Below are 10,857 nucleotides of genomic sequence, written 5' to 3' on the forward strand. Positions count from 1 at the left end.
TCTGCCATCACCATTCTCCATGCCCTGAGCCACCAGCAAGTTGTTATCAGGCCCCTCACCTCCACCAATGTCAAGGTGTAACAGAGCTGTCACCTTTCATCATGTGAAGTGTCACCATCAACGTCACTACCACCACCACCATGATTACCCCCATTACTCCCTCCCCAGCCGCAGGGTGGTGTCAGGATGGCGGTGAGGTCACTTCCTCGCCTTGGCGCTCCCAGAGGTAATTGCTTAATTAGATGGTTGCGGGACTCTTCCCAGGCTCTGATGAGGCCGGGAGGAATTGCGGGCTACAGGGCCGAGTGGCTGTTTGTGGCTGCGAGGGTCCCAGAGCACCTCTGGGAGGCCATTCGGTCCACGCCTGGCCCCGCCAGGGCTCTGCCTGTGGCGTGAAGAAAAGCAACATCGTGTGATCATGCAGGGTGCTAGAAGAATCCGCCCAGGTCACTTAGGCAAGTGGCTTCTCCTTTCTGGGCTTCAGTTTCTTCATCTGCAGGATGGGAATGAGAAAGAACTCCCTCATCCAGTGATGGGGTCTTAGCAGTAATGCAGATGGACAGCCGGGCACAGTTTGGCCCAGGACGCTCGAATGGAAGCTGCTGGTATCTTTTCTTGCTTTTATCAAGCACTCACGTCGTGCTCACTCTCCCGGGCACTGTTCTGAGCACTTTACACATTTCAACTCATTAATCTAAACCTCATAGAAGCCCTGTGAGCGAGGCACTGCTATTGCTCCCATTCTCAACACGAGGAAACTGAGAGGTTATACAGCTAGTGAGTGACGGAGCTAGGATTTTGACACAGGGAGTCTAGCTCCAGAGTCTGGGCAAGTGCTGTTCTAAACACCTGTTCTAAACACCCTCCCTCCCTGCCCTGTCCAGGTTGGAGAAGACACTGCTCTTTTGGTCCAACATTTGGAAAAGGGCCTCCAGGAGTCAGTCCCCTGTCTTGGGACAGAAATGCCCCCATTTATCTTGTCCAGGGCCTCCCATCCCTCATAGTCAGGAAGTCCTTCCTGTTGTCCGACTTGAGTCTGGCCTGAGGCAGCAGTTCCCAGGGAGGAATCTCCTCAGCCAGGATTCCTGGAGAAAGAGGCCTCAGGAGATGTGGTAGGAAGGAGGGGACTTGACCCTGGGCTCTGGGGTTGGGAGAGTCTGGGCACTGGAGTGGGGGCAGAGCTCTGGGGTAGGAAATGCTGTTAGCTGCCTCCAGCCGGCCTTGTTTTCCTCGCCCCTCCATGACTGCACCAGGGACCTCCGGAGCCCTCACCGCACCTGCAGCCCCTCACTGAGCCCCTGCCCCACGCTTGCCCATGCCTCCCCAGTCCCTGCCACTTCCTGAGCCCCATCTTATCTGCCCTTTGCTCAGTGTCTGACACTGAGGCCAGCTCCCTGGCTCCTCCCCGCCCTGCTCTTCTCCTCTTGGTCTCTTCCCCTCTGTCCCCCTCACAGTGGGGCTCGTTGGGGAGCTGACACTGAACCACGGCCTGCGCATCTCAGGGACACCATGGCCTTGGCGTGTCCCAAACCCACCACATCTTCTTTCCCCAGTGCAGCCTCCGTCTTAGCCCGGGAACCAAACTACAAAGAAAGCTGGGAGTCTCCCTAGACTTGTCCCTCTCTCCCCTTCCACACTCTGTCCCCACCATCTAACATTTAGTGAGCGCTTACTGTGTACCAGGCTTAACAGTGCCCAAAGTTGAGGCTGACCAGGGTGGATTCCTGGACATACATAAACACCCGTGAAGTTCCCACAATACAGAGGATGGGAGAGAGCCTGGTAGTAAGTCGGCAGGGAGGTCCAGAGGCCTGGCCTCCTCACCTCAGCTTGGGTCACCTTGGAAGGGCCCTTTTAGCCCCAGAGCTCCTCCCACCTGGGGACAGGCGAGGCCTTCCCTGCAGCTTCCTCTGCTCCTCACTCCCTTGCAGGGTGGTCCCAAGCGCAGCCCCCAGTAAGCCTGAAGGGCCGTCCTGTCCCAGCCTCTTGGGGAACCTCTCCTGACCCCTCCCCACCTGTTAGGGGCGGCTCCTGTGACGTCATCCACAGGCTTCCTGTGTTTTTCATTCCTAGCCCTTCTGCACACTTTGTCTTCATTCATTTGTTTAACAGATGTCCATTGAACACCTCCAATGTACCAGGCATGTTCTAGGCACCGATACAGTAGTGGACAAGAGCGACGAGAACCCCTGCTCTGGATGAGGAGACAGATGATAACCAGTAAATGTGCACTGCAGTGTGAGGTGGCGGGGGAAAGGGAGCAGGGCAAGACAGCAGGAAGGAAGGTGCTGTCTTGAGGTGGTAGCACTTCAACACAGGCCCACGTGATGCGACAGAGGAAGCCACATGGATACCCAGGTGAGGAACATTCCAGGCAGAGGGAACAGCAAGTGCAAAGGACCCCGAGGCTGGAATGTGCCCGTGAACTTGAGATACAAGGAGGCCAGTGTGTCCAGGGTGGAGCGAGTGAGGGCCAGAGTGGCAGGAGATCACGTGGGACAGGTAGCAGGGTGCCGGTCATGTGGGGTCTCCTAAGTCACCAAAGGAGTGTGGGTTTTATTCTGAAGAAGGCCCATGGAGGGCACAGAGGGACAATATGCAGGGAGCTCGCTCTGGCCGTGTGGAGAACCGTCTGCAGGACGAAAGCTGGGGCCCCATTCGAGGGACAAAGCAGTCATCCTGAAAGACCCAATGGCTGGGGTGGGGGACAGTGCCAGCGGTAAGTGGCTGGACTCGGGATGTGCCGGCGGGTTGGCTGAGACGTGAGGGAGAGAGACACTGCAGGGATGACGTTGGGAATGGAGCCCTGATTTTCATGTGATGACTTGAGTACTTTCTCTTCCTTTCTGTCCGGGGCAGCAGGGACCTTGTCTGGTCTGGTTTTGCTCGCTGAGTTTAGCGTATTACCTGGTACACAGTAGATGCTTCATGAATGTTGGTAACATGCCATTCAAGATGTTCAAGATCTGGCACATGCAGTCAAAGGAGACAGGGTTGTGCAAGGCGTTTGCAAGTGGCAAAACAGAGCCCACAGGCTGGTGGCCTTGGGGTCATTACCAAACAGCGGCTCGACAGACTCATCTGAGAGCCAGCACAGCTTCTAGCCTACTGTGCCCACAGCGTGGGCGTGTTGCCACCTCAGCCTGGCTTAGCCTCCCTAGGGAGCAACCTTCCCCCCACTCACAGTCCGGCCCTCTGGAGCCCAGAGGGATCCAAGCTTGGAACAGCTATGCCCAAAGGGTAGGCACAGGTGCCCAGGCTGGTGCCCGAGGGGAGGGAACATTCTGTCCTTCTGACCTGTTCCCACCCTGGGCCTGAACCAGCTCCCCCGCGCCCCAGGAGACAGAAAGAAGGTATGAAGGGGACACAGGACCCCAGGCAGGCTCACTCCCTTGCCTGGCTGCTCTTGCAGGCCAGGGAAACCTTTGGCAGGCCTCTCCTGCCCCTGGGCCAGTTTGGGTAGGAGAAAGAGTCAGCTGCTGGGCTGCCTTCTGGTTCCTTCCTCCCACCTCATCAGTGCCCTTGGGCAAGAGCCTGACCAGTGTGATCTTCAGGGTCTCTAGCTGAGGCAGGAGGGGCGAGAGTGAGAGTTGCCTTGGCCACTACTGCGCAGGTTTGCTGGGGTAGATTGGAGACCCCATGATCCTCTCTCCTGGGCTCCCTGCATTTTTCTCTCCTTGTCCTTAACCCAATTTTTAACTATTTATTTAGGAGTGTGATTAACTACTTGATGTCTGTAAGCTCTCTGGGCACAGGGACAGGGCCTGCATTGTTCACCAGCACGTAGCCAGAACCCAGCACTGTGCCTGGTTCATACAGGAAGCACTCGGTAAATGTTGGAGGAATGAATGGAGGGATGCATGAATGAAAGCACTTTGCAAACTACGAAGTGGGAGTGCTGGGCAAGGTTGGACAGTGATGATCATAAAGTAACTGCTGTCTACACAGGCAGGGGAAGTAACACAGCAGGAGTGTCACTAGCATGTGGCTTGGCAGGGTCTAATCTAAGCAGCCTCCTCCCCACCCCTCCCCATCCCGCACTCCAGGGTCATGAGGCTTGGCAAGAGTGAAAATAACAAGTCACCAACACTGCCTCATTCAATCTGGGTAAGAAAGTCACGAGGTGAGTACTGTCACTATTCCCATTGCAAAGATTTGGAAACTGAGGCTCAGGGAGCTTAAGTAATTTGCCCAAGATAACGATGGGACTGGGATTCAAATTCAGGTCTGACTATGGTCACGGTCCATCAGAAGGTTAGCAACGTCCCTCTCCCACCCCTGTCCTCACCTCGAAACTTCTCAGCCTTCCCCATCCCATCTTGGCTTCTCCCGCCTCAGCAGCTTTCATCGGGCACCTCGCAGAGCCTCAGTTTACCTATCTGTAAAATGGACAAGTGTGTCCTTGTCCATGTTGTAGTGAAGGTCCATGAGGATGAGAATGTTCTGTGTGAACAGTCAAGGGCTGGGTGAGGTGAGGCCAAGGTAGATGCTGAAATGACTTGTCCAAAGTCACCCCGAGGCAGTAGGGGAACAGGCTTCTGCCTCCCAGCCCTGGGGTGAGTGTGAGTGTGGGAGGCTATGTGAGCGTGAGGGCCTGGGTGAGGGTGAGTGTGAGTATAGACCTGCCCCCAGGGCCTCTTGGAGGTCAAGAGAAGCCCCCATGCTTCCGATTTTAAGGCTTCCAGTATACTAAAGAAAAAAGTAAAAAGAGTTGCAGAAAACATGCTACATTTTAAATGTTTACATTTAACAAATGAATGTTTTTTAACACACACACAATGCAATGCAATATAATTGCACGATTCACAAGATAATTATAGGATTTATAGAAAATATTAATTCATAGTGCACTATGGGAGGTGTGGTTGGGTAATGAGACGCTCGTAGCGCCGCCTGATGAGTGAGTGTGTGCTTCTCTCCCACTGTGTGCCTGTCACCACGTGTTACCTCCTCGTTTGGGAATCCCCCGTGGCCTGCGACCGTACTCCGTCTGGTCCCCTCCTCATTTTCCCTCCCTGATCCCACCTCCCCCACCCAGCCGCCTCTGGCTGCTTCACTGCTCCTCGCACCATGGGCAGGCACAGTCTCCTCCCAGGGCTGTTGCACGTACTGTCTCCTCCACCTGAAACGCTCCTCCCTCAGACATCCTCGTGGCTTGCTCCACCGAGGCTTCTTTTTTTTATTATTATTATTTTTTCCTTATATTTGTAATTTCTATTTTTCCTAGCATCTCTTAGAAGACACACTACTGAGGCTTCTGGTCTCTAGTCAAAGGTCCTTTCTCAGGAGGCCTTGCCACATCATCCTATTTAAAATTGCAAACTGGCTGGATGCAGTGGCTCATGCCTGTAATCCCAGCACTATAGGAGGCTGAGGCAGGAGGATCGCTTGAGGCCAGGAGTTCGAGACCAGCCTGGGCACCACAGAGAAACCCTGTCTCTACAAAAACATTTAAAAAATATTAGCCGGGTGTGGTGGTGTGCCCTTGTAGTCCTAGCTACTTGGAAGGCTGAGGCAGGAGGATCTCTTGAGCCCAGGAGTTTAAAGTGTACACACCATACACACATATACAGGCGCACACACAAACATATACATGCATGCACACCACACACTATTCTGCTTTATTGTCTGCTGCATCCCCAGTGCTTTTAACAGCTGGAGCATAATAGTTTCTTTTTTTTTTTTTTTAAACAGTCTCACTTTGTTGCCCAGGCTAGAGTAAGTGCCGTGACGTCAGCCTAGCTCACAGCAACCTCAAACTCCTGGGCTCGAGTGATCCTTCTGCCTCAGCCTCCCAGGTAGCTGGGACTACAGGCATGCGCCACCATGCCCGGCTAATTTTTTTATATATATATCAGTTGGCCAATTAATTTCTTTCTATTTATAGTAGAGATGGGGACTCGCTCTTGCTCAGGCTGGTTTTGAACTCCTGACCTTGAGCAATCCGCCCGCCTCGGCCTCCCAAGAGCTAGGATTACAGGCGTGAGCCACAGCGCCCGGCCAATAGATTCTTAATAAACATGTTTTGAGGGAAAGGATGAGTTACTGGTTATGTCAAAGGTCTCTATCTGACACCTCCAGGTGAGGCCCATCCCACTTCTTTTTCACTCTCCCTCTCTTCCTCCCTCCCTTCTTTCCTTCCTTCCTGTTCTCAGGCAGCCACCCCAGTTCTTTGACCAGGGCCGGGCATTGCAGGTACTCAGTGTTCTTTGCTGAACGGCCCCGAGGCAGCCACAGCAGCTCCGCTGTCTAGTGGGAGTTGGATACTGGACCCCAAGGAGTCTCCTGGTACTGCCGCCTCAGAGGCCAGGATTTAAACCAGCTGGGCAGCTTTTCCCCCAACTTCACCCCACCCCCGCCCCACCCTGGCTTCTAGGACCCCACTACTGACCCCTGGTGGCCCTTCCCCCAAAGTGCATCTGGCGTGCCAGAGAGGCCTGAAGGTGACTGTGTGCCAGGCCCTGAGTCCAGCGCTTTGTATTTCCTGACTCGTTCCAACCTCGCATTATCCCATCCTGTGGATGAGAAGTCCGAGGCATCGTCAAGGGAGGGGTTTGCTTTTCACGGCTCACTTGCTAACTGCCCCGCAGACCTCGCTTCCTTCCCTGGGTGTTTTCTCGGAGCTTGAATTCCCGGCGTGCACCATGCGGCTTCTCTGCTTGCTCAAGCTGTGGCCTCTACCTGGAGTTCTTTTCTCTGCCTTTCCTCAGACGCCCCGGGCCAGGGTAGGCGCCGAGTCCGGGCTTCTGTGCAGAGCACTGAGTGAGGGAAGGTGGGGCTGGGGAGGGGACCACATCAGCTCTGTACCGGTCTGTCCTCCTCACTGGACCGTGAGCGCCTTGAAGGCAGGGACGGGTCTTTTGTTAATCTTGTATTCATCCAGAGGATTAGTAGTTCATTCACAGATGTTTATGGAGCTCCGAAATCCATGTTGAGTCTGGGACACAGCAGTGAAGTGAAGCCCATAGTCTTGGCTGGGAGATCGACACTTAACAAATGAATCAGGCCATGTGACCAGTGACAGGTGCTGCGAAGGGGATTAACAGGGACTGAGATAGCTTTACAGCAGGTCCCAGTGCCCAGGGCAGGGTCTCACACAGAGTCCCCACCAAAAACGTATTTGGATTAGAGCTGAAAGACCCTGGGGCCAATTGGCTGTTAAAAGGCAGGACCAACTGCCTCACTGTCCCTCTTCTGTACAGAGAAAAGCTATTCTTACCAATTTCCTAGCTGTGTGGACTTGGGAAAACTCCCTCATCTCTCTGTGCCTCAGTTTCCTCATCTGTAAAATGGTATTAACTATACCTTAAGTATAATTAAGACTGTTCCAAGAAATAAATGTGCTAAAGGCCTGCAAAATGCTGAGCACAGAGCCTGGCATACAGTCAGTGCTCAATAAATGGAAAGGAGAAGATGGGGGATGAGGAGGATGGAGCACAGGGAACTTGGAGAAGGGTTGGCCTGGCTGCCCTTGAACCTCTGGGCTCAGCTCAGCTTGGGCTGGCAGTTCCAGGAATGGCCACAAGGTGACGCCTGAATCCCAGTTATGCGGGATCAGCGGCGCTTCTTAGCAGACAAAGCGCTTTGGGGCAGGAAGGGCCAGAGAAGCAGGTAGGCTCCTTGGGTTTGGGGTGGTTTGGGGCTTTGTGCCAGGACATGGATCTGCTTGAAATCCAGGCACTTCCAGCCTCTATCCCCCTTTGGTTTGTCTCTTAGGGACAAACCCTTGAATACCTGTCCTTATTCAAGCGCCCAGCCCTCCACACTCTCCCCACAGTCCCCCAGCACTGGAGCCCAAGTCTCCTGCTACGCAGGCCCTGCTCCTTGTCATCCTGATGATGGGCACCCCGGCCAGTCTCCCCTCCCCTTGTCATTCATGAACCAGGTAGGAGGACGTCACTGAACATAGCTCATGGGCCTTTCAGGGTGGGCAGCCGGAGGAAATGACCTGGTTCCTATTCTCCCCATTCTGGGGGTGGGGTGGGAGGTGGGAAAATAAACCAAAAGAGGGAAATGGAAAACATGCAGGCCTTACTTAAGACTTCCTTCCCATCTGTATGCTGCACACATAGGAAACATTATCCTCATTTCACAGTTGCAGAAACTGAGGCTCAGAAGTGTTAGGCCACGTGCAGGAATTGCCCTTACACCCTCTATCCGTAGCCAGGTGCGGCCCAAATTAAATATGTGCATAAATTCATTTGGCAGCATCTATGGCGCTCTGTCCTTCCAGCAGGATCAGAGCTGGCCCCGCCCTGGGGAGCTGGCAGTCTGTAGGGTGAGGCTGGGTCTGGGCACAGGGGGGACCTGGGAGGTGCAGTTGCTGGTCCCACCTGAACAGGTTGTGGGGGAAGGGAAGGAAGGTGTGAGAGACTTTGTAGATCCCTTAGGGACCAAGGACCTGCTTGAGTATAATTTTCAAAAGGTAAAATTGTGACCTTCATACAAATAAAAATGAGAATGTGTCAAAGATGTTCTTTGACTCATTAATTGGCAGGGAATCAGCAAGATGTTAAAACTAGTTTAAATGAGAATTTCACTTACAGGTATTTACATTCTCTACTGGACAAAATTCCTTTGTGCAGTTATGAACAGGCATCATGTGCGTTATGATCTGTTTTCTAATAGTTGTCTCTGTCTCTACAGAGTTACAAAGTCAATCAAAGACAATCAAAAGCACCCACCTATACGGAATGGGATCAAATGATTGAAGGTCACCTAGCTGACACCCAGCCCTTCTCTCAAAGGACAGACACCAAGCAATCTCTTTTGCCTTTTCAGAGGCTTCGGATGTTTTCTTGGCTCACCCCCAGAAGGGTCGGGATGAATCAGGTAGCAGCAGTTTCTGAGGGAGCAAGACATCTGGAGAGAGCCTGGTCCCTCTCCTTCCATAGTCCCCTTCCCCATTCAGGTGACATCTTCCCCCTGTAGCAGGCCTGCCAGAGTCACTGCCCGCCAGCAGGTGGCGCCAAGGCCAATCCTTTGCGGCAGTAGAGGGAATTCTTGACCCTTGGTCTCCAGGGATCAGGGTTCAGGATGCCAGGACTTCACCGGGGGTTGTATTCAGTCATTCCCTAAATCAGTCGTTCTCTCATTTGACAAAGGAATTATATTCCTGAGGTTCTCCAGGAGCTCTTATGTGTCGGAGGAGCAGTCCCTGTCTCTCCGTGCCTGGCCTTGCTGCAACCCGCCCTGCCTCCTGCTGTGTCCGCTGCCCTAGAAATTCACCTTGCAGAGGTCGAATGAGGGGCTTTACTTCTGTAATCTCCTTGCAAACTCATATCGTTCCCATTTTACAGGCGAGAACGCAGCTCCTGCTCCTCTTCAGGGCTGTCCCGACTGGGGCGAGGGCCGTGTCTCCACACCGCTTGGCCACACTCCTCCGTCGCCTAGGCCGGAGGATGGCTGAGATGCCCCTAGCCTCCCCCATTCCCCAGTCTTCCTACAAGCTGACACTCAGAGTCCTGCAGCAGGAGAGGCACCTCCCAGCCCTTCCCAGGGGTCTGAAAAGTTCTCCAGGATGTAGGGGGACAAACTGCACAGTCCTGTCCCATCCCGGCAGGCAAGGGGCTCTGCAGTGACCTCCCTCCCTTCCCTCCTCAGCTGAGGCCCTGCTCTGGGGGAGGGGCAGTGGCCCAGGGGATGGAGGTGGGCAGGCAGGGTCCTGAAGGCCGTCATGGCAGTGAGGCCCATGCTGGGGCACTGCAAGAGTGTTGGCGGGGGCTGTGGCATGGGGCCACCAGAGGATGTGTCTGCCCCACTGGCGATGGGGCAGGGTTTCCCTGACTCCTTAGTCCTTCCTTATATGCAGGGTCCAGGACTGTGGGACATGGGGGAAGAAACCCTTCCTGCCACCATGGGAGGTGGAGAGGGAGTAAGGATGAGGGTCCCTCTCCCCATGCCATGACTGGGACAGCAGCAGGACAGAGGTCACCACAGTGCTGTGGGCATGCCTCTCAGGAATTTCCTGAAAGGAGAATGTCTGAGAGGAAAGAGTGTGGCTGTTTGGGAAGGGGCTCCTGGGGCAAGGGCCCTGGTGTCTGAGCACCATGGGCCCGAGTCTGCAGGATCCAGGGCAGTGAGGTGGGTGGTGGGCGCACAGCACACAGAGAACTAGAAGGCAGGCAAGAATCATGAAAGCCTTGTAGGCCTACCGTTCCCTGAGGGAAAATGCAGGGCCCTAGGAGGTCTGGAGAAGTCTCCCTTCCTTTCTGGGAAGCATGCAGCCTGACTCAGCATGCCAGGAGGACAGCTTGTACCGTGGCCTGGACTTCTTTGCTTGGACAAATTGGAACATCTATCTTAGTCTGTTTTCTGTTCCTTAGTATACCCGAAACTAGGTAATGTATAAAGAAAATGAATTAATTTTTTATGGCTATGTAGTCGTTGAGAAGTCCAAGGTCAAGAGGCCAACTCTGGTGAGGGCCTTCTTGCTGGTGGGGACTCTCTGCAGAGTCCTGAGGAGGTGCAGGGCATCACATGGCGAGGGGCTGGGTGCTAGCTCAGGTCTCTCTTCCCCTTATAATGCCACTAGTCCTGCTCCCATGATGACCCATTAATCCACAAATAGATTAATCCATTTGTGACATTAATCCCTCATGACACAGACACCTCTTAAAGGCCCCACCTCTCAATATTGCCTTCAACATGGGTTTTGGAAGCGACAAATATTCAAACCATAGCAACATCCATGAGTCATTCCATCGGAATAGGTCCCTGGGTGTTTAGCAAAGGCAGGATGTGCTCTGAGAAACTGCTGGAATGTCTGCTTTGAGGAAGGCTGGGCAAAACTAACCAGGATGGCCCCCTTTGTTCTGTTAGACAAGACACTCTGGGATCCTTGGACCTACCTCAGGA

The sequence above is a fragment of the Microcebus murinus genome, chromosome 2 (genome assembly GCF_040939455.1).
Source record: "Microcebus murinus isolate Inina chromosome 2, M.murinus_Inina_mat1.0, whole genome shotgun sequence".
Classification (NCBI taxonomy): Eukaryota; Metazoa; Chordata; class Mammalia; order Primates; family Cheirogaleidae; genus Microcebus; species Microcebus murinus.